Source organism: Camellia sinensis, chromosome 5 (genome assembly GCF_055761805.1).
Source record: "Camellia sinensis isolate YWXY chromosome 5, ASM5576180v1, whole genome shotgun sequence".
NCBI lineage: Eukaryota > Viridiplantae > Streptophyta > Magnoliopsida > Ericales > Theaceae > Camellia > Camellia sinensis.
This window is the reverse complement of record NC_138965.1, coordinates 168,018,288-168,041,851: the sequence shown is the minus strand read 5'-3', so window position 1 is coordinate 168,041,851 and position 23,564 is coordinate 168,018,288. Positions and strand designations below refer to the sequence as shown.

Here is a 23,564-nt window from a genome sequence, read left to right as displayed (position 1 = left end):
GGAGGCCAATCAGTATACTCTGAAGGCATGTGTGGAAAGCATGACGGCGGTCACAAATTTGTCGAACCGGCTGCAGAGTAGGACAAATGAGGTGCAGCAGCTAAACGCCCAACTGGCTCTGCTCCAACGCATGTATAAGGATGCGCGAGCAGAGATAAGTGTGCTAAAGGCAGAAAACAAGGAGCTGAAGCGGAAGGCCACCGTGATGTTCCGATTTGGAGGTCCACCATATGCTGCAGTGGAGGAGCAGGGAGGAGGCAACTTGCTTGGTGGTCGAGGAAGCACGGAGGCAACACCGTCAAGGACCGCCCAGGACGGAGGCAAGAAGAAAAGACCGGCAGAATAGGCGAGAAGAAAAATCCCACTGTTCCGATTTGTGTTGGTTGTGTTTTGTTTTGTTTTGTGTTTTTTTATTTTTATTTTTTTTATTTTTATTTTTTTTTTTATGGTGTAAAATGCTGATCGGGGTTGATCCCCGGCATGAAGAAATAACAAGTTTGTAAAATGTTGTTGTTTTTTTTTTTTTTTTTTTTGTTTTGGGAGTGTTTTGTTGAAAAAATAAAAATAAAATGAAAGAAAACAAGGGAGAAAGAAAATAGATAAAAAATATTTATAGATGGATTATATGAAAAACATCAGTGCGATTGTTTCAAAATAAAGTGGGGTATTTAAAAAAGAGGAAAAGTGACTTGGAAAAAATAAATAAAAATAAGTGATTTTTGAAATCAAATGGAGGAGAGAGAGGGACAAACCCATGTGATAAAGTGGAGAGAGAGTCGGTGAGTGGGGTGCAAAAGGTGAAGGAGAAATGATGGATTGAAAATGGTTTGGGTCAAAAGTGGACACTGTTAGTGGGGAACATGAGTGCATTGATTATTTGATATAATAATAATAATAATAAAAATAAAAAGTTAGAACAGTTGGAGAGAATGAGTGGAGTATGGTAAGGGTTTCATCCAAAGCCAAAATTCCTGCAGCGAATCACTTCGCAAATCCTAGCATGAGCTTTTTCTCTTTCCAGGCTTATTCATGAATTTCCTGGTGATTTCAAGAGCCTCTGGTGGCATTGTGGCAGAGAACACCCCAACCTGGATTTTGGGTGACAGCAACTGAGAACACCCCAACCTGGATTTTGGGTGGCAGCAACTGGAAAATATCATAGATCTGATTTTTAAAAACCTCGTGACAGCATTTCATCAGCTTCATCCAAGACAAACATTTTGATGTAAACAGGGCGAAGTGATTGTCTCCGCAACATGTCAAACACACGACCAGGAGTACCAACAACAACATGAACCCCACTGGAGAGAATGCGCTGATCTTCGCGCACACTAGTCCCTCCAACACAAGCATGAACCTTCACACTTTGCTGGGCAAGTTCAAGAGTGGGTGGAAGAACCAAAGCTTGGCACTCAACCAAGCTATAATCTAGCTGCTGCAGAATTCCAGAGCAGAATGTTGCAATGTTTCCAGTTCCAGACTGTCTCGTCATATGAGGTGAAGAATTCTTCTCCATCAGCCTCACACATGACTACAGTTGCACAAATCTTTGTTGATTTTATCAGCGGAATAGGTTGAGGTCCGGCGGGCGGCTAAGGTGAGGTTGCCGCCCGCCGAAGAAGCGAAAATACTAGGTTTTAAACCAGCTCTGATACCATGTAAGAAATAATGTATAGAGAAAGAGAGAGAATAAATTGTATGTATTATTATTGATTGATATATTTGTAATTGTTGAATTATTGAATGCTACAATGATTCCTATATATAGAAGAGTAGGTGGTAGTAGGTGGTAGATGGAGTAGGTAAAGTGGAGGTGGTAGGTGGAGTAGGTGATGTGGAGGTGGTAGTGGTGTAGTGGGTTTAGTGGAGTAGGTGAGGTGGTAGTGGTGTAGTGGGTTAGGTTTAGTGGGTGAAGTAGGTGATAGGTTTTAACACTAACCAAGCATATGTTGGTTCTGCATACACACTCCTTTTTGATGCAGTGACAAGAACACTAATTGATTCCATTGATGAAACTCTAAGAAGCACAGACACTTCTAAGGAGTGACGTATCCGTGTTGTGTCCATGTCGGATACCGACACTGTTTGGACACTTCCCCGACACGTGTCCGACACTATTCAAAATGTGTCCTATTATTTAATTTTTTTAAAGACCCGGACACTCTTTGGACACTTACACACATGTCTATCGCTTAAACACACGTGTTTATCGATTAAATACAGATGAAACTAATTATAAGCTTGAACAAAACAACTTAAGATATAATAATAAACAAAATCATATAAAGTTATAGGAATCAGTATCATATTGCATTTTTTATTACCTTTGAATAATGTATTCATATATAGAACATATGATAAACATATAAAATTATATATTTTATGCGTGTTTTCCATGTGTCATGTCCTGTATTTTTTGAAAATTGGCTTGTCGGCGTGCCTGTGTCGTATTGGTGTCGTGTCGTGTGCCCGTGTCCATGCTTTTTAGATGAAACTTCTTGGAGAATGTTTTGAAAAAAAAAAAAAATAGTAAAAAGAAGAAATTTGAAATATCCTCTTATAGTAGGAATAGAAATACTCGCAAAGGCAAGTCATATAATGAAATTGATATGAAAACGGAAAAGTTTTATTTCATTTAGGGTTAAGGTTTTATGCCATAGTTTTACAATGGTCTAAGTTGTGGTGTAACCATATTGGAAGTATCGGCAAATGTGTGATAGGAATTGTAAGTCAAACTTGTAATTTTTTTTCAAGTACAAGCAAATGACAAAAAACTCATTTAAAAGCATGTTCTGACCTTATTTATTATAATTTGAATGCTTGTAATGATTTTTGGTCAACATTGTCACACCTAAAAACATGTTTTATAAATGATGTTGAATTTTATGTTTTTTTTTACGTCAAAAAAGTGGATAATTTCATCTGATAATGGAATTTCAGTATCTAGAATAATTGCTACTATTATAGATAATTTATAAGAATAAAGCAAACATGAGCCAATATGTATTGGTACAATGATAAAATAAGTAATAACAACAACATAGAAAACTTATGGTACATCACACCAAATCATCACAAACACGAACAAAAAATATCTAAAATCACCTAGATCAGTTTCAACACCGAAAAGAACCACGGTCTTAAAAATTAAGATTAGGTTTGAATCTTGAAGATTGAAGTCCCCAATTGAGTAGATCCAAGTATTTCAAACAAAATAAGAGCAACAACAGAAATAAAGGAAGCAAAATGGTGTAAAATGTGACTCAGTCACGTTTGGATGTGTTTTATGTTGACAGAGGCTGCATTGGCCATGTGAGTTACAATAACAGCTATAAAGTTCAATACGGACAGTTATGGTGTGGTCATGGTCTATAATGGCCGATACGAGTATGTTTTTTTTAACACCTTTATATTATCATGTATCCATATTAGGTCTTCAGAAACCCGTTTCGTAACAGCTGATATGTTATGTAAGGAGCGTTTTTAAAGGACAAATGTTTTTATTTTTTTTTTTAACTTAGCAATAGTAATGAACAATAATCCAATTAAAAAATTTATCTTGTGTCTATAATATGTGGATTGCTTTTCAGGATAATGTCTCTACTAGTATATGTATAATACATAAAAACTTGTATTACTGTGATCAATTGAGTATGCAGGATGACCAAGATCTCAATTTCAGCCCGTTTCAATCTCAGGTCAGGGTTGGGCTAAAATTTATCATCCCAGTTCCAACAATCCTTCGATATTATCAGCATCCCATTTATAGGATTATAAAGATATTTTCAAACATTTAAAAGATGAATATATCACGTGCGTTTCAATGTTCTTCAATTATATTACATTCTTTAGAATGCAATTGTTATATGCATGATATCTTGATGTTTTAACTTACGGAATTTATGAGCTTTTAATTTTAAGAGTTATATTATTTTTTTCAATTACCCTCAACTATTCATACGTTTGTCATTTAAAAAATTTATAAAAATATAAATGTTTTAATGTGTCTCAGGCGTATTGTGTCTTGCATTTTTTGAAAATTGCCATGTCAATATGTCCGTGTTTGTGCTACTTAGGCTCCTAGGCAGTCAAGAAGACTAGTCCCTATGTTCTTAAGCATTTTAAAAAATATTACCTTCCAGGCTTATGTAAAGTTAAAGCTATATAATTTTGTAGTGACTGATGATTTTTGGATCGTTTGACATTCTCAATGTGCTCAGTTGTCTTTTGTTTAGTTTTATAAGTGTATGCAGTATGATTTCAAATCTGAAAATATATTGGTCAGGTATTGTGAGTGCTTTGCATCTGGAATATACTGTGATGGATGCAACTGTGTAAATTGTCATAATAATGTTGAAAATGAGGCTGCCAGGCGAGAAGCTGTTGGAGCTACCTTAGAGCGTAATCCAAATGCATTCAGGCCAAAAATTGCTAGCAGTCCGCATGGAAGTAGGGATAGTAGGGTATGTATGTCTGATAATGCTTGCATGTGCTATTTTATGAAAATGTGTTTATAAATATTTGAGTTATAGATACTGTGATCACCTTATGCTTGCATTTAAACGTTAATTAGAAAAAATAAATGTTAGTTATTCTAGCTAGTTTGTCGTTTTGACGCTGTTAGTAATCCATAAGGAGATTTCTTTAACTTCTCTTGAGCTCTTAGATCTTCTAAGTTACCTTTATTGTTTCATTGCAGGGTTATCATATAGATACAGTTCCAGTTTTTTATTCAACTTTCTGCTAAAACTCCCAATAAAAGTTCTAAGCTTGGGGTTTTTGGGAGCAGTGCTTTATACACTTTAACTGTTTTGTGCGGTAAAGAGAGAAATTAAATCATAATTTGTGCAGAGCTTTGTAATGTAACCAAATTCATTTTTCTTCTGCAACAATTTCGTTCAGCCAGGGCTCCTTGCTTTGAGAATCGATTAACAATGCATCTGTTATGGCCTGTGTCCTAATTTTTAATGTTTTGTACAAGTCTATGTGTCTCAAATAAAGACAGATTTTATGGTTAGGCATTGCCATGAATAAATATTTGTACTTGATGTTCACAAATTCCCCTATTTTGTTCACAGGGTAGTTTGATGTAGTGCATCCCCATTTTATCTGCATATCTAGGATGGTAGTCCTGCTCTTGTTTGCAAAATATGCAATTACTGTTGGTATTCATTGTCAGTCTAGATCATAAATGTCGCAATATAATTGTTTCCTATCCTTGTGCTCATAATTTATCAAACACAAACCAAAAATACTAGAAATTCCAATTGATTCACAATTTGGAATACACATTTGGAAACATGGTAGACTCGTCTACGCTTTATTAATTACCCATGAAACTTCTATACTTTGTTCTAATTTTTCATTATTCTTTTATCTATAAGAAGCATAGAGATTGAAATCTGATAAGAAGAGTTTTTCAAGAGATGGTTTAAGGAAAAAATCATTACATTTCTTAGCTCAACTATTATAGGATTTACCGGTTTACATGATTAAGTTCAACATAACAAACTAGTTTCTGAAAGTATCTATGCAATTTATGTGTTGCAATAACAATGTTTCTGTTAATGTAAATTGTAAAAGTAAATACTACCACCCACTCCACCTACCACCTCTACTACCACCCACTCCACCTACCACCTCCACTACCACCTTCACCTACTCCCAAATCCTCTCGTATATAAATCCTTGTAATATACACAATATATAACATCAATACACATCAATCAATAATACATCAATTTTAACATGGTATCAGAGCAGGTTTAGAACCTAGTATTTTCACTTCCCCGGCGGGCGACAATCTCACCTTAGCCGCCCGCCGGACCTCAACCTAGTCCGCTAGAATTTTCTACACATACCTTCTCTCCCGCTGTTTTGATTCGAAGTTAGCAGAAGCGTCACATATTGATCCACACACTGCCATACACACAGACACCACAACACACACATGGGCTGAGAAGGAAGCTGTCACTCTCTCAGTTTCCAGATGAACCATCATCCAAGCTAAAGCATGATGAGCGTGGTCTTTTATCAATGGCAGCAGCATTCTCTTTGTTCCTGGGGGACCCGCTTCCAATAACCTCTACCAAAATCGGCACTGCCTTTGCAGCTTCGATGGCTACTTTTCCATCGGGGTGGCTCGACAGTATTGCTAGTATGGCTAGCGCTTCATCAACCATTCCACCTTGTGGTTCTGTAAGTAACTGCATCAACGTGGGCACAACTCCGGCCCTCACCGCCCTTCCTTTGTTCCCTTGGTATATGCACCAGTTGAACAGTGCCGCTATTGTCCAAATTGACAAATGATCTTTGCTCGCTGATAAATGGCCGGGTTTCAAAATTTTTATTTTTTTATTTTTTGAGTGTTTAGTGCTGTTTTCTTTTATTTTATTATTCACTTCTCTCTCTCTCACTTTACACCCACTCTCTTTTGATGGCCTCTCTTTTCCTTTCTTTTTATTTTATTATTCACTTCCACTACATTTTTTGTTTTTAAGTAAAAGCCAGTGTATGTCTCCCCACCTTCATATCTTTTATCCGCAGCGCCCATGCTTTCCATTCATATCTTATTATTATTATTTTTTATTAAAAAAAAAAAAAAAAAAACCTCTGTTCCACCGCCTGAATATCCTCCCCAACACAATATATTCTCTGTTCTCTTTTTCTATTTTATTTTTTTTTCTTCTTATTATTATTAAACAACACCAAAACCATTCCCGTATACCAGGCTCATCTGCAAACCCACGTGGTCTAACTTTTTCTTTTTTTTTTTATTATTATTATTCTTATTATATCCAATAATCACTCCACTCATATTTCCCACTAATGACTCAAAGCATTTTCACCTAATCATCTACTCCACTCACCTTTATTTTGCCACATCCATCTTCCCCACATCATTTCTTTTTGCTGGGCGTTACCCCTAGTTTTTTTTTTCCATTCACAAAAAAAAAAAAAAAAAAAAAAACAAACAAACAAACCAAAAAAAAAAAAAAAAAAAAAAAAAAAACCCCAAACCATTTACACATTTGCATAACACACCATATTTTATTTTTCTCACGGATCAACCCCGATCACAATTTTACACACAAAAAAAAAAAAAAAAAAAAAAAACACAAACAAACCAACCACACCCATAATGGGATTTTTCTTCTCTACTCTGCCGCCGGTCTCTTCTTCTTGCCTCCGTCCTGGGCGGCCCTTGACGGTGCTGCCTCCGTGCTTCCTCGACCACCAAGCCAGTTGCCTCCTCCCTGCTCCTCCACTCCCGCATCTGGTGGACCTCCAAATCGGAACATCACGGTGGCCTTCCGCTTCAGCTCCTTGTTTTCCGCCTTTAGCACACTTATCTCTGCTCGCGCATCCTTATACATGCGTTGGAGCAGAGCCAGCTGGGAGTTTAACTGCTGCACCTCATTTGCCCTACTCTGCAGCCGGTTCGACAAGTTTGTCACCGCATTCATGGTTTCCACACATGACTTCAATGTATACTGATTGGCTTCCACATCCGACTGCACTGCCATTCTTTGCTCCACAGACCGCATCGGAAAGTTCAACGGAGCAAACCCTGGGGCGCTTGGTTGAGGTTCAGGGGCCACCGCACCCGTTATCTCTCTTGTTGACTCGTTGAGGTCGGGAAATAGAGTGAGCAGACCACGGGACGACGAAGCCATTTTCTGGGCAACAAAGTGTTACAGAATATCTCTCGCAATAGAGTGTTACAGACACTCTCTCTCAGCACAACGAAGAGTTTTTCAGAGTTTTTTAGCGGGTTTTCTGCCTCAGCCTCAGCCTCCGCTTCGATTTATAAAGACCTTGACGAAGAGGCAGACACGCGCATCATGCGCCGCTCGGCGCTCGCCGACAACTTGGCACGCCTTTTGATGGCACGTCTTTTTATGGATTGGGCACGCCTTTTGATGGCACGCCTTTTGACAGATTGGGCACACCTTTCGAGGGCGCGACTTTTGAGGGCTCGATATATATATCCATGTATATCTTTTGGGCAGCCTATATACACACTCATACAGTGTCTTGTACACCGGTCAGCTTTATCAATCCCTTTTCAACCTCAAATAGGTTTCTATCTTCACACCTATTTGAGTTTGAGGGGGGGTTATACACAGTATCATGTATAAGTCGCCCCCTTGGTGCACCACCACAACCTCTGCTACACCGGTCCGACATGACCCCATAAACTGTCTTCTACATCGGTCTGACACGACCACACAGTGTCTGCTACAACGGTCCGACATGACCCCATAAACTGTCCCGACATTGATTCCGGTCAGCTGCTACAACGGTCCAACATGACCCCATAAACTGTCTTCTACAACGGTCTGACACGACCACACAGTGTCTGCTACAACGGTCCGACATGACCCCGTAAACTGTCTGCTACAACGGTCCGACACGACCCCATAAACTGTCTTCTACATCGGTCTGACACGACCACACAGTGTCCTGCTACATCGGTCCGATATGACCCCGTAAACTGTCTTCTACAACGGTCCGACATGACCCCGTAAACTGTCCTGCTACATCGGTCCGACATGACCTCGTAAACTGTCCTGCTACATCGGTCCGACATGACCTCGTAAACTGTCCTGCTACATCGGTCTGGCATGACCTCGTAAGCTGTCCTGCTACAACGGTCCGACATGACCCCGTAAACTGTCTGCTACAACGGTCCGACACGACCATACCGTGTCTTCTACAACGGTCTGACACAACCATACAGTGTCTCCTATCCCATTTTTAATTTTATTTGTCAGCTTATTTTTCTGTTTTGTTACTCTCTCCAAACTCAAGTTGGCTAGTACCTATCCTCCTTGAGTTTGAGGGGGGCTGTTAATGTAAATTGTAAAAGTAAATACTACCACCCACTCTACCTACCACCTCCACTACCACCCACTCCACCTACCACCTCCACTACCACCTTCACCTACTCCCAAATCCTCTCCTATATAAATCCTTGTAATATACACAATATATAACATCAATACACATCAATCAATAATACATCAATTTTAACAGTTTCATTATTTTTGACTTGTTAATGCAGAATCACTTGTGCTTCTACCAGTACCCCTTGCTTAAGCAAAATCACTTATGCTTCTACTAGTACCTTAACACAATCCAACTCTCCTACTTATTACATTATTACACAATGTACCATGCTTTTGTCCCAATTCATGTACCAAAATGATTCAAGTTCTTTGTTGAATTGTTAACTACCAATTCATCTAAAAGCTCATGTTGTTAGAGAGAGAGGGGGTAACTACATTATTTATATACACCCCATCACGTGTGGCCAAACTTGTGCAAATAATTTAATTATCATGTAGACAGTGAAGTTTGAATACATGATTTATTGACTGCTCTAATACTATGTTGAATTGTTGACCACCAACTTATCTAAAAGACTAAGCGGTTAGAGAGAGAGAGAGGGGTGATTGTGTTATTTTTATCCTCAACATTCTTGCGGCATTGATTGGACTTTCAAAGTTTCTCTAGGGTGCTGCATCATTGTAGAAATTAGCAAATGTCCAAGTGGAAGAAAATCAAGGAAGTGTCCCAGGAAATATTCCCTGCTATATTTCCTGAAAACCTTCACCACAACTTAAAGTTGCAATCTTGGTAAATGGTAATCCATGCACTCACAAATTATAAATAGGAAAAATTGTAAACATCCAAATACAAGGAAGTTACAAAGAGATTGTAAAATAAAACTCAAGCTTTTGGTTAATGATGCTTTGAGTTATCTTGGTTGGTGCTTATCAAAAAGGCAACACAGTTCATGAGGCTCTTGTTAAAGCATGGTCTAGGGATGGCAAGATCTATGCAGCTGTACCCCCATTTCTGGACGGGCTGTTTCCATGTTGTTGCTTATCAATTTTTTTTTAAAAAAAAAAAAAAAAAGAAATAGGAAAAAGAAGTGATCATGGTTGGTAAGTGTTTTTCTATGGCGGCACCTCTATGTCAAAGTTCCAATGAATGGAAGAACCAGTTGTTTAAATAAGATTCTTGAGCACGTAAACAATGCAGTATAACTTTTAACTTGGGCTGTTAATGGGCCTAAGTATGTTGGTGGGAGAGAAGCAATCTAGATAAGGAATTTTTTGTAAGAAATTCTGAATGTTTAGTATATTCAACATGTATATCAATTACATCAAGTTTATATAACCCTAACAATGAACCAAAAAGGTAATACAAGAATCCTAATGCCTAAAACAAAAAAGAAATACAAGAATCCTAATGCCTAAACCAAAAAGGAAAATACAAGATTGACATCACAACCTTTCCTAATATTTACGCAATCATGCCTAATTTATACGATGCCTAATATATACGATTATATGCTCACATTCCCACTCAAATTCAAGGTGTTTTAGTTGAAAACACGAAGAGTTTGTCAAGAAGAAACTGAAAACGAGCAGTGGTGTGAGTCTTGGTGAAGAAGTCGGTAAGCTGTAGAGTCGAAAGGACAAAAGGAAGCGAGATAGAGCCAGACTGTAGGTGTTGACAGACGAAGTGACAATCAATCTCAATGTGCTTCGTTCGTTCATGGAAAACAGTGTTATGAGCAATTTGGATAGCACTTCGGTTGTCACAGTAGAGAGAGGTCGGAGAGGACCGAGGAACACCCAAGTCAAAGAGGAGACAACGAAGCCAGACAAACTCAGCAGTAACATGAGCTATATCACGGTACTCAGCTTTGGCAGTAGAACGGGCAATAGCGGTTTGTTTCTTACTTTTTCAAGAAATCAAGGAATCACCAAGAAATATACAGAAACCAGAAGTGGACTTACGATCAGTCACATCACCAGCTCAATTAGCATCAGCATAAGCCACCAAATCTAAGGAAGAAGTAGAAGACAACAACAAACCTTGGAAGATAGTACCACAAAGATAACGAAGAATTCGAACCAAAGCAGCCCAATGCGGAGAGTGAGGAGCAGAAACGAACTGGCTAACCACATGAACAACATAGGTAGGATCAGAACAAATAACTGTTAGATAGACTAAGCAGTCCACAAGCTCACGATACAAAGTAGGATTATCCAGTGGGACACCATCAGTAGTGTTAAGCTTCATATTAAGCACAATGGGGGTATCAGAAATCTTAGTGTCAGTAAGACTGGCACGGTGAATAACCTCATTGGCATATTTGGCCTGAAACAGAAAGTAGCCTTTGGGAGAAGAAGTTACCTCAATACCAAGAAAAATACCGCAATGGTTCCAGATCTTTCATTCCAAAAGTGCGGAAGAGATGCTATTTGACCTCAGAGATAGCAGAAGGGTTAGAGTCAGTAATGATCATATCATCCACATACAGTAATAAGGTAACAAATCCAGCAGAGGTGTGAAGAAGAAATAAAGCAGAGTCTTGAGCACAAGATGAAACCCAAGTGCAGTAACAACAGTCTGAAAGTGATCATACCAAGCACGAGGAGACTGCTTTAGACCATACAGAGCATGCTGAAAGAGACAAACCTGTCTAGAGGAAGAGGAAAGGCCAGGGGGAGGACGCATGTAAACCTTCTCGGTGAGATGGCCATTAAGAAAAGCATTATTAACATCTATTTGATAAAGAGGCCAAGAACGAATAGCAGTGACAGAGATTAAAGTACGGATAGTAGTCATCTTGGCAACAGGAGCAAAGGTCTCCTCATAATGAATACCATACTCCTGTGAGAAACTTTTGGCAACCAGATGAGCTTTGTAGCGCTCAAGAGAACCATCAAAATGAGTCTTGACTTTGTAGATTTATTTGCAACCAACCAGATTCTTACCATCAGGCAAAGGAACCAACTCCCAAATACTAGTTTTTTGTAAAGTAGATAACTCATCCTCTATAGCTTGAATTTAATGGGGATCCTGACAGGCCTTTGTGTAAGACTGAGGTTCTGAAAAAGAATGAATAGCAGACAAAAAAGTACAATAAGAAGTAGAAAAACATGTATTAGACTAACCCAATTTGTTTGGAGGATGACATGCTCGAGTAGGATAGTGGTGTGCAGGAGTATTAGAGGCGTCAGAAGCAGGAGGATCATCAGTAGGAGCAAAGACAACTGATGAAGGGAGAGCCTGGTGACGCGAATAAACTAACAATGGAGGAGGAGGAGGAGGAGGAGGAAGAGAAGGAGGAGAAGGAGTAGGCTGGGGAGACGGAGGAGAAAAGGGAGTAAGGTCATGAGGAACAGTAGAGATGTACTCATCAGGAGGGACCTCAGAAGGAAATGGATCAATGTGAACCAAATCCTTTTTGGAAACTGGAGCAGTGGTAGGAGGAAGTTGAAAGTAAGGCAGACGTTCGAGAAAAGAAACATGACGGGAGACATAAAGACGATAGAAAATAGGGCCGTAACATTGATAGTCTTTCTGAGTAAGACTATAACCCAAAAAGACACATAGGACAGATCGGGCACTAAGTTTGGTCTGATCTTTACGGGGAAGGACAAAACAAGCAGACCCAAACACACGAAGGAGGGAGCAATTGGGAAGTTGAGAGAACATAGCCTCATAAAGAGACCGACCAGAAAGAAAGGGAGTAGGCATGCGATTAAGAAGAAAAGCAGCAGTAAGAACTGCTTCGCCCCAAAATAAAGCTAGAACTGAGGTAGAGAGAAGAAGAGACCTAGCTGTCTTAAGGAGATGGCGGTGTTTACGCTCGGCTCGACCATTTTGGGCAGGTGTATCAGTGCAAGAAGTTTGGTGAATGGTATCCAAATTGGCCAAATACTCACATAACCCAGTTTTAAAATATTCCCCACCCAAGTTAGATCGTAACAATTTAATGGTAGCCCCAAACTGCGTTGTAATCATAGATTGAAATGTACGATATATTTGGTAGAAGTCAGATTTATGAGTCATAAGACAAACCCAAGTATAACGGGTGTAATCATTAACAAAAGACACATAATATGCGGAATCTCCTTTAGTGAGAACATGAGAGGGTCCCCAGGCATCAGTATGCATAAGAGAAAATAGAGAAACAGAAACTGAAGTACTGTTATTAAAAGGTAAAGTTGACATTTTGGCAAGTTTACACTCCTGACATGCATCAATTTGACTAGGAGAAATTTTACCCAATAATCCTGACTGAGTTAAAGATCATAAGCGGTCAACAGACAAATGACCTAGGCGAGAATGCCATAAGTAAAACTGACTCGACTGAAAATCTAATTGAAATGAGGAAAAAGCAACTGGAGAGGTGAATAGGGGGAGATGCAAGCTTTCTACCACATACAGATCTCCAACTCTATGGCTGGTCCCAATCTGCTTTTTGGACACCCGATCCTGCACACAACAGACAGAAGAGGAAAACATAACATCAAATCAGAAGTATCAAGTTGATTGATAGATAATAAACTGACAGATAGTTGAGGAACATAAAGAACAGAGGAAATAGTAACAACATACATGGCTGAGGGTAAGAGACAGACCCAATAGATAGAACAGGCATACTGGACCTATTAGCAGTATTAACAGTAATAAGGGAGGGATGGGAGATATAGTTTTGAAGTAAGGAAAGGTGAGGAGTCATATGATGAGAGGCACTAGAGTCAAAAAGCCAGACAGAAGAGGAGATACCTGAAGGGGACCCAAACAAACCTGAATGAAGAGAGGTGAGAGCAGAGGCAGATGAGGATGGCTGGGAGGTGGACAGGAGATGCTGAAGCTGAGCCATTTGGACACGCAAGGAAGCCAAGTCAGGATTAGAAGCTGGAGCAAATGTAGTATAAACAGCAGGAGGTCGAAATTGTGTTTGAGGCGACTGAGCAGACTAATGTCCCTTATTGGAACAGTTGTGCTTCCAATGGCTTTTCTGATGGCAAAAAGCACACTTATTAGAGGCTAGTGGCCCTTTCTTGGGCTTCGCAGTGGTCTAAAGCTGATGATGTGGTGGGATTGACAACAGAGGAGGCTGAGTAGGAGCTAAGAAGACAGATGGAGATAGAGTTTGACTGGCTGTCTTAAGACGAGTTTCCTTGGAGAGGAGCTCACGAACAATAGCATTCACAGAAGGGAAAGTAGAACGATAAAGGATGCCACCATGGATAGCCTCAGAGCCGTTAAGAACTGCACTAAACGACCTTGCTCCCGAAACTCAACAAAAGTGTCAGTCCCTTGAGGCTAGATGGTTTTATGTGAGCCAACTGATCCCAGAAACCTGTCATCTTAATGCAGAAGTCCTGAATAGATTGATCCCGTTGACGAGCACTCTGAATAGTTGTTTCCAACTCATATCGTTTGACGAAGTTGGACTGTTGATACACACCAAATAAATAGTTCCACACCTCCTTGGCAGTACTGTATTAGGAAAACTGTTAGCATAGCATGTTATATTATTATCTGAGTTATTGGTTTGTAATTGTTCTATGCCTTCAGGGCTCATCTTGTAATTGTCTCATCTTGTAAACCCTAATCTTTATTTATAAATAGGGGATGATATCCTATCAAACCCTAAGCTGGTTACTCAAGCTTCATGGTATCAGAGCAGAACCTCTAGGGTTTCGGCACACCCTCACTCTAGGGTTCGAAACTTACCTAGGTGGATCATTTGCTGGGTCGATCTTCAGCTCGTCGATCTGTACTTCGTCTTCATCCTTAGTCGCCGTCGTTACTCAGCCGCCTCTCGGTCGATCGTCACTCAGCTGCCTTCCTGTCGCCTTCGTCACTCAGCCGTCCTCAGCTCGTTGATCTCCTCCAACAGTTCGTCGATCTTCTTCTCTGCTCGTTAGTTCGTTGCTCGTCTTCATCTCGTCAGCTCGTCGCTCGTCTTCTCCTCTGTCGCCTTCGTCGACCGTCGATCTCACTGGTATACTCTCATACTCTCATCCCTATTTGGTATGATATGACCTATGTCGTGTATAACACCGTACCAATACATAAATAAATAATTATATTAAAAAAAAAAAAATGAAAATGCTTTCTTAAATTTGTTATGCCTTTATAGTGGTTATTGTGCCTGTTCTTTCACTACCACCTTTCGGGTTTGTGATTGCCACTAGTTTTGTTGCGGGTTCGGAAGTATAGTATCCATGACAGATTCCACCAGTGTGTCCCCTTCTTCTCAAAACACCGAGGAGTGAGAGTCCCATTATACCTACTACCATGACTGAGAACCCCAACCCTAGTTTGAAAATCACCACCTCTCTATTTAATGGTTAAAACTACCTAGCATGGTCTCAAAGTTTGACTATGTTTTTGAAGAGCAGAGGGAAGATGGGGTATGTTGATGGCAGGATACAGGCACCTAGTACCACTGACTCGGGTTATGACCAATGAGAGATTACCAACTCTTTGCTTATAGGTTGACTTCTCCATTTGATGGTTCCAGAACTTGGTGAGGGCTACTTGTCTATGGAGACTGCCCAGGATGTTTGGGATGCTGTGGCTGCCACCTATTCCCGCAAAGGGAATTTCTCACAGGCATTTGAGTTACGCCGCTCTATTGAGAGCTCACTTCAGGGGGAGCAGACTGTTCTTCAGTACTTCACTTTCCTCACCAACGGCTGGAAACGCCTTGACCACCTGCAAGACTATAAGCCTGTTTGCCCTGCTGATTCTGTCGGGTACAAGAAGTTCATCGCACAGGAACGGGTCTTTAAATTTTTGGCAGGCCTAAATGTGGAGTATGATCCAGTTAGGGGTCGAGTTTTGGGTATGGGCACTTTTCTTTCACTTCAGGAGGCATTTGCCTATGTACAGAATGAGGAGAGTCGCCGGTCTGCTATGATGACCCCTGTCTCTACTGACAGTTCAGCATTACCGTCTACTCCTCGGGATGGCCTCAGCCTAACTCCCATCCCGCCGTCTGCTGCTAAGGAGTCTGTATTCTGTGATTATTGCAAGAAGCCGCGGCATACTCGTGAGACGTGTTGGAAGCTTCATGGGACTCCATCCGGGGGTCGAGGTGATCGGTTTGATTCTCGAGGACGTTGGTCCGGCCAGTCTAGAGGACGTGGTTCTTATTTCCGGGCTCATCAATCTAGTGCCGTTGATACACTTAATTCTAATTCTGCCTCTGTTGGCCAAGCTTCTGATGCTGAGCTGGAGGATGCTTTGCGCCAATTGTTGGACCGCCGGTGTTCTACTGCTCTCAGTACAGCTTCCTCGTCCTTTGCCCGCTCAGGTAACTTAGTATCTTCTCCTTGTATTTTCCTGTGTCATAAGTCTTTGCCTTGGATTATTGATTCCGGTGCCTCAGATCATATGTCTGGCTCCTCTGATCTTTTCTCTGTCTATAAGTCCTCTTCAGGTCAGGACAAAGTTAGGATTGTAGATGGTACTGATTTTTCTATTTCTGAAAAATGTTTAGTCCAAGTCACTCCTACCATACATCTATCTTCTGTTCTCCATGTTCCTAATTTTTCTGTTAATCTGTTATCCTTGAGTCGTCTTACCCAGGATTTGAATTGTAGTGTGACGTTTTTTCCTGATCATTGTCTTTTTCAGGTCATTGTCACGAAGAGGACGATTGGCAGTGGTAGTGCAGAAAATGGTCTCTACTTCCTGGATCAACCGGACAAACTTGCTTATTCTTCCACCACGTCTTATACTACCTCCGCTGATTTATGGCTGTGGCATCAGCGTCTTGGGCATCCTTTATTTTATTTACTTAAGCATTTATTTCCATCTGGTTTTGCAAATCATCATGTGTCTGACTTTCTTTGTGAGTCTTGTTAACTTGGAAAACAACACAGAGCTTCTTTTGCTCCCAGTTTGAATAAAAGTTTAATTCTTTTTTCATTAATACATTCTGATGTTTGGGGTCCCTCTCGTGTTATGTCCGTGAAAGGTCATCGATGGTTTGTTACATTTATTGATGATTTTTCTCGTACTACTTGGGTGTATCTCATGAAAGATAAGAGTGAGGTTTTTTTCTGTGTTTCGCAATTTTCATAAGATGATTTGTACTCAGTTTGGGGCCACTGTCAAACTATTTCGTTCTGATAATGGTGGGGAATACATAGATTCTGGGTTAGGACAATATTTCTCTACTCGTGGCATAATCAATCAGACCTTTTGCACCAATACCCCTCAACAAAATTAGGTGGCGGAACGCAAGAATCGGCATCTTCTTGACATGGCTCGGTGCATGTGTTTTTCTATGAGTGTGCCTCGGCCCTATTGGGGCGACGCTGTTTTCACTGCTACCCATTTTATTAATCGTCTCCCTATCCAGGTCTTGCAAACCCAAGCTTCTCTTCACGTCCTTCTAGGTTCCCAGTCCTTGTTTTCTATTCCTCCTAAAATATTTGGTTGTGTCTATTTTGTTCATAATCACTCTCCTTTTCGTGGTAAGTTGGACCCTCGCTCCCTCAAGTGTGTTTTCCTTGGTTACTCTCCTACTCAAAAGGGGTATAAATGTTACCACCCTTCTTCTCGTAAGTGGTTTGTGTCCATGGATGTTACTTTCTTTGAGTCCCAGTCCCATTTCTTGTCCTCTCCGGTGTCACCATCCTCATTTCCGGGGGAGCCTTGGTGTGAAATGAGTCCTGTGCCGAGTCCTGTGCTTCCTATGGTGGATCCAGTTGTTCTTGTACAACCCTCTTCTACTGTGCTTCCTATGGTAGAACCAGTTGTTCTTGCACCACCTTCTTCTACTGGGACTATAGAACCCAATGTCACCAAGGATAAGGACGGGCATGTTTATGTTCGGGACATAGACAGACAACAAGTTAACTGGATACAAAGGACCACTTCTGCTCCTCCGCTGCCATCTCTTGCTTCTGATGAGAGTCTAGGTAATTTGAATCTCTTGAGTCCATTGATCTTGATGTTCTTATTGCCAAGAAGAAGGGTGTGAAATCTTGTATTCAACATCCTATCTCACATTTTGTGTCCTACTCTCATTTGTCATCCTCATATAGAGCGTTTCTGTTCAATATTTCCTCTGTTAGCATTCCTAACCATTTTCAGGATGCTCTTGCTACCTCTGAGTGAAAGCTAGCCATGATTGAGGAAATGAAAGCACTTAGGAAGAATGGCACTTGGGAATTGACTGAGTTACCTACGGGCAAACGACCTGTGGGATGTAAATGGGTATATATTGTGAAACACAAAGCAGATGGGTCTATTGAGCGTTACAAGGCAAGACTTGCGGCAAAAGGGTTTACTCAGACATATGGCATTGATTGTCAGGAGACCTTCGCACCTGTGGCTAAGATGAATTCAGTCAGAGTATTTCTCTCTCTAGCAGCTAATCTAGATTGGCCGCTTTATCAGCTTGATGTCAAGAATGCCTTTCTCCATGGTGACCTCGAAGAAGAGGTATATAGGTATATATGGACATTCTTCCTGGTTTTGAGGATCATTAGACAGAAGGCAAAGTATGCAAGTTTCAGAAGTCATTATATGGTCTCAAACAGTCTCTAAGGGCTTGGTTTGAGAGATTCACTCAGGCTATGTTTAAATGTGGCTTCAAACAGAGTCAGGCAGATCACACCTTGTTTGTGAAACATTCCTCACGTGGTAAGACTACAGCACTTATTGTTTATGTAGATGACATAGTTCTTACGGGCAATGATAGTGGGAAAATACCTCTATTGAAGAAATATTCAATAGAAATATTTAGCTAGTGAGTTTGAAATCAAAGACTTGGGAAGCTTGAAGTATTTTCTGAGAATTGAAGTTGCTCGCTCTAAAAATGAGATATTTATCTCACAGAGAAAATATGTGCTTGACCTGTTGAAGGAAACTGGGATGCTTGGCTGCAAGGCATGTATCACTCCACTGGAACCCAATCAGAAATTAGGTGATGATGAAGGAGGAGAAGTTGTTGATAGGGGGAGCTATCAGCGATTAGTGGGTAAGCTCATTTACCTATCTCACTCCTGTCCTGATATTGCTGTTGTTGTCAGTGTGGTTAGTCAGTTTATGCATGCTCCTCATCAGATTCACTTTGAGGCTGTCATGAGAATCTTGAGGTACTTAAAGTCTGCTCCTGGTAAGGGTCTTTATTTTTCAAAGTATGATAATCTTTGTGTGGAAGCCTATACAGATGCTGACTGGGCTGGGTCAGTAACTGATAGGAGATCGACTTTAGGGTATTGCACCTTTGTTAGAGGCAACCTAGTTACTTGGAGGAGTAAGAATCAGAATGTGGTTGCCAGGTCAAGTGCAGAAGCTGAGTTTAGAGCTATGGCACAAGGTGTGTGTGAACTTTTATGGATTAAGTTATTGTTGAGTGATCTTGGTATTGAGCAGACGGACTCCATGCGGTTATACTGTGATAATAAGGCTGCTATCAACATCGCTCACAATCCAGTTCAACATGACCGGACAAAACATGTTGAGATTGATCGCCACTTCATTAAGGAGAAACTCACTAGTGGTACCATTTGTACTCCTTTTGTCCAGTCTGGTGAACAACTTGCTGACATTCTCACCAAGGGGGTTGGGAATAAACCATTTCATGACATATTAGGCAAGCTGGGCATGAGAGATATTTTCACACCAGCTTGAGGGGGAGTGTTAGCATTACATATTATATTATTATCTGAGTTATTGGTTTGTAATTGTTCTATGCCCTCGGGGCTCATCTTGTAATTGTCTCATCTTGTAAACCCTAATCTTCATTTATAAATAGGGGATGATATCCTATCAAACCCTAAGCTCGTTACTCAAGGTTCAAAAACATCATTCCAATACGGTCATCCACAGAATTATGAAATCAGGTCAGAATTTGGACATTATCATTATCTCAAGTGTCACAAGAAGTCAAATATTCTTCTTGTTTCGGGTCCAATAGACGAGGAATAGAACAAAAAATATAGCCCAATTTTTTCTGACTAAGAAGAAAATTCTTCATAATACTAGCCCAACAAGCATAATTGGCACTAGTGAATTTACATCTAATGGCTTGTGTTTTGGTGTCCGTCATTGTAATAAACCAAAGATTTACAGGTTGAAATATAATAAATAATAACAACTAAGTGGGCCAAACTGTAAATAAGAGGTTTTAATCCAAATAAAAGTATTGAGGGCACAAATGGTCATAGTTACGAATAGAGAGAGATAGAAAGAGAAGGAACCGGGTAGACGATGCTGATGAAGACGACGAGAGCAGAGAGAGACGCGATGATCGATCACGATTACGAAGCAAATGGGTCGCGACAAGGAGTCGCGCTTGAATCGAGAGGTAGAGAGCTCTAGGTCGACTTTGAATAGTCTGCGAACCAAACAAAGAGAGCTCTGGGTCAACTGCAAAGAGTCTTCAAAACCGACAAGCTTTTAAGTCAAACGAAGAGCCAGACGGAGCAAACCTACTACAGCTACTAGGGTTTTACACCAAGCTCTGATACCATTTAAGAAATTCTGAATGTTCTGTATATTCAACGTGTATATCAATTACATCAAGACTAGTTTATATAACCCTAATAATGAACCAAAACGGAAATACAAGAATCCTAATGCCTAAACCGAAAAGGAAAATACAAGATTGACATCACAACCTCTCCTAATATATATGCAATCATGCCTAATATATACAATGCCTAATATATACGATTATATGCTCACATTTTTCTCATCCTAAGCAAATCCCTTTTGTAATGAACACTTCCCCCTCAATGCCTCACTGAGAAAGGGCATTGTTTTTTGAATTTAGCAATGTATTTGTGTGCTTTCGTAAATTTATTGGCTACAAGAATTATACAATCCAAAGTTTTAAATGATGAAAAAGTTACCATATCACGGTTCTTTTTAGTTTGTGATTCTTGGAGTGATTAGGATTGGTAAAATTGTTATGATCGCTATTTGGAGTTTGAATGATTGGTATAATTTAGGTAAGAAATTTTTTCTAGGGCTTTTTGTAAGATGTCAAAATTTGGGAAGTTACGAAACACCATCACTTCTAAGGTGGCATGTCTATGTTGGACACGTGTTGGATGTTGACACTTGATGGACACGTACTATTATTTTTTAACACATTAAAAATTATAACAAAAAAACTTGTGGTACAATAATAAAAGTAAAATAATATAGATTTAGACACATATATCACTCATCTTTTAAAATTTAGTAATTAGTGCTATGTTGTATTTTTTTAATTTTTTTGGGGATAAATATTAACCTCTGGTTCAGTGTTTAAAATTTGGCCTATCAACCTTGAGGTTGTGGTTTCGAACCCCAAGAGCATCCACTTAGTGCAAATAATGCCAAAGGTTAGGTTTGTATGTACCCAATCTGCCCCTTCAAAACCCGTTTCAATGGGGACTAAACTAGTTGTACCTTTTCTTTTTTAATTAAAAAAAATATATATTGCGAGTGTTCCCACGTGTCATATCTTGTATTTTTTTGAAAATTACCGCGTCGGTGTGTTGTGTGTCTGTGCTTCTTAGTTGGGTTAGTACTCTTATCTAGAGAGGTTTATTAATGTTGGACAACTTAGCAAACTTGGCTTAATGCTACCAATAATGGGATGTATGGTGGGTTTTGGCTAAGAAAAATGGCTATGGTTAGGGTTTTCTATAAGGTAGAAGAAGGCTTTCAAGATTTCAGGTTTCTAGATGAAAAATGGGTAAATTTGGCTCGGTTTTGAAAGTGGTAACTGTGGGTTTTCAGAATAGAGGCTATTTGAGGCCAAAATAGTGAGTAATTTATTTTGATGGTTATATTAAAGGCCGATAGGTAGGGGAAGTGTTTAAGGTTGATTTGTTGGGGGATGAAAGTTGACTTTTCTAGGGTTGTGAATTGTAATATGATATTATTGGTTGGATATTCCACAGGAGAGGAAGAAAGAGAAGAATAAGAAGAGAAGGAAAGGGAAAAAAGTAATTCATCCTGGCAAGCATTAGAAAAATTCACATAAACACAATTTGTAATTCTCATAAACTCAACTCTCTAGAATAGAAGAATTGCATAGATGTTTATAGGCTGTTGGTTCTTCTAATTCTTAATAGGCCTATGACTTAAGATTAGGAAATTTTGACTTTTTTGACAACTAGACTATTTTAGACCAAAAAGAAACTAGAGATAATATTCCAATAGTGTAATTTGACCCAAAAGATGATTCATGTGCAACCCTTGCAGCCCATGTCCACCAATTTACAAAATTATTAAAATACCTAACTGCTAAAACCTAATAAAAGTTAATAAATCTGTTTTGCAGCGTTCTATCATATGCATAAAAACAAGACTCAAATTGACCAGAAAATTATTATATAAATCCCAAAGAGTATCCCATGTCAAATTTCGGATTTGTCATTTTTGTTCTTCCTTGCTCATCATCAGTTGTTTACCGTGCTTATTGTGTTCAATAAGGTTTTCCTCTACACCCATTTTGGGTTGTTCAAATTTAAAAGGACATTAAAGTTCTTTATGACTAGGAAGAGTCTAAATTAAATGAGCATCCAAATTTTGTATGGATTAGAGGCTTTGACATGCACAATTTCACTTTCAGTTTCCCCTTGAGATTTTTTTGAGTGCCAGGGTTATCTTTAAGCATTTTGATTTTACATATATATAATCAGTTATACTTGTTCACCATTGAATTTAGCATGGTTCTGACGCACAAAAAATTTTTTAGGGAAAGAAAAGTGGACTAGTTTGTGTTGACACCTTTGTGGTATTCTCTCATACCATAGTATTATTATGTTGTATTTGGAAAATCATTGTTAAAATTGAAGGTTTGTTAGAGGTCCATGAACAGCTGCTTGCTTGTCTCCAAGTTACAAAATAATTAATACATTCAATTGCTACCATCTCAGTACAAAATGATGCATTTTCTCTAATCAAGTTAGACCTGCAGAATTTTAAGATGGTGTTTTGATTATCCTTTTCTTTTGAGTGAGCATTTCATTGATGGTCGGAGAGTCTTAATGCTATAACAGGTAGGAAGAAATCCTAGGGTAGGAAAATTTCAAGTTTAACTAAGATAGTAGTATCAAGTATGAGGTCTTGTCATAAATGTGAATATTTGTTATTAGTAATATATGTGTAGAGATTGTGTGCTACTGCTGACATGCATCTGAAATGGCTTAAAATATATGCAGGAGGAGGCTGGGGAAGTGTTGGTGTTGGGAAAGCACAACAAGGGATGCCATTGCAAGAAATCAGGGTGCCTTAAAAAGTACTGCGAGTGCTTCCAAGCCAATATACTCTGCTCTGAAAACTGTAAGTGCATTGACTGCAAAAATTTTGAAGGTAGTGAAGAGAGGCAAGCTCTCTTCCATGGAGACCATGCCAATGACATGACATATATCCAGCAGGCAGCAAATGCTGCCATTACTGGTGCTATTGGCTCCTCCGGTTTTGGATCCCCTCCAGTATCCAAGAAAAGAAAAGGTCAAGAGTTCTTTTATAGGCCAACAGCCAAAGATCCATCCATTCATAGGCTTGGACAATTACAGCAGGTAAACTGGATACTTGTGTCCTCCATTATAGACAAGTTCTCGACTGGTTAGTTGAAGCAAAATCAATAACTGATAATTATTATTTGAATCTTGTTTCACATTTTATCTTCTGTGCTTAGTTGTTTGCATGATTTAACACGAATGAGTAGACTAATCATTAATTAATAACTAGTTTTTTTTTTTTTTTTTTCCTCC

General features: G+C 39.5%; 1 pseudogene across 1 annotated transcript in view; it reads left to right on the top strand.

Moving 5' to 3' along the window:
- LOC114271286 (protein tesmin/TSO1-like CXC 5) overlaps positions 1-23,564 on the top strand; it is a 31,561-nt pseudogene that overhangs the window by 4,153 nt on the left and 3,844 nt on the right. Inside the window, exons 3-4 of the transcript XR_014330476.1 lie at positions 4,286-4,463; positions 23,010-23,369. The product of XR_014330476.1 is annotated as a protein tesmin/TSO1-like CXC 5 (transcript). The remainder of the gene's footprint in view (positions 1-4,285; positions 4,464-23,009; positions 23,370-23,564) is intronic.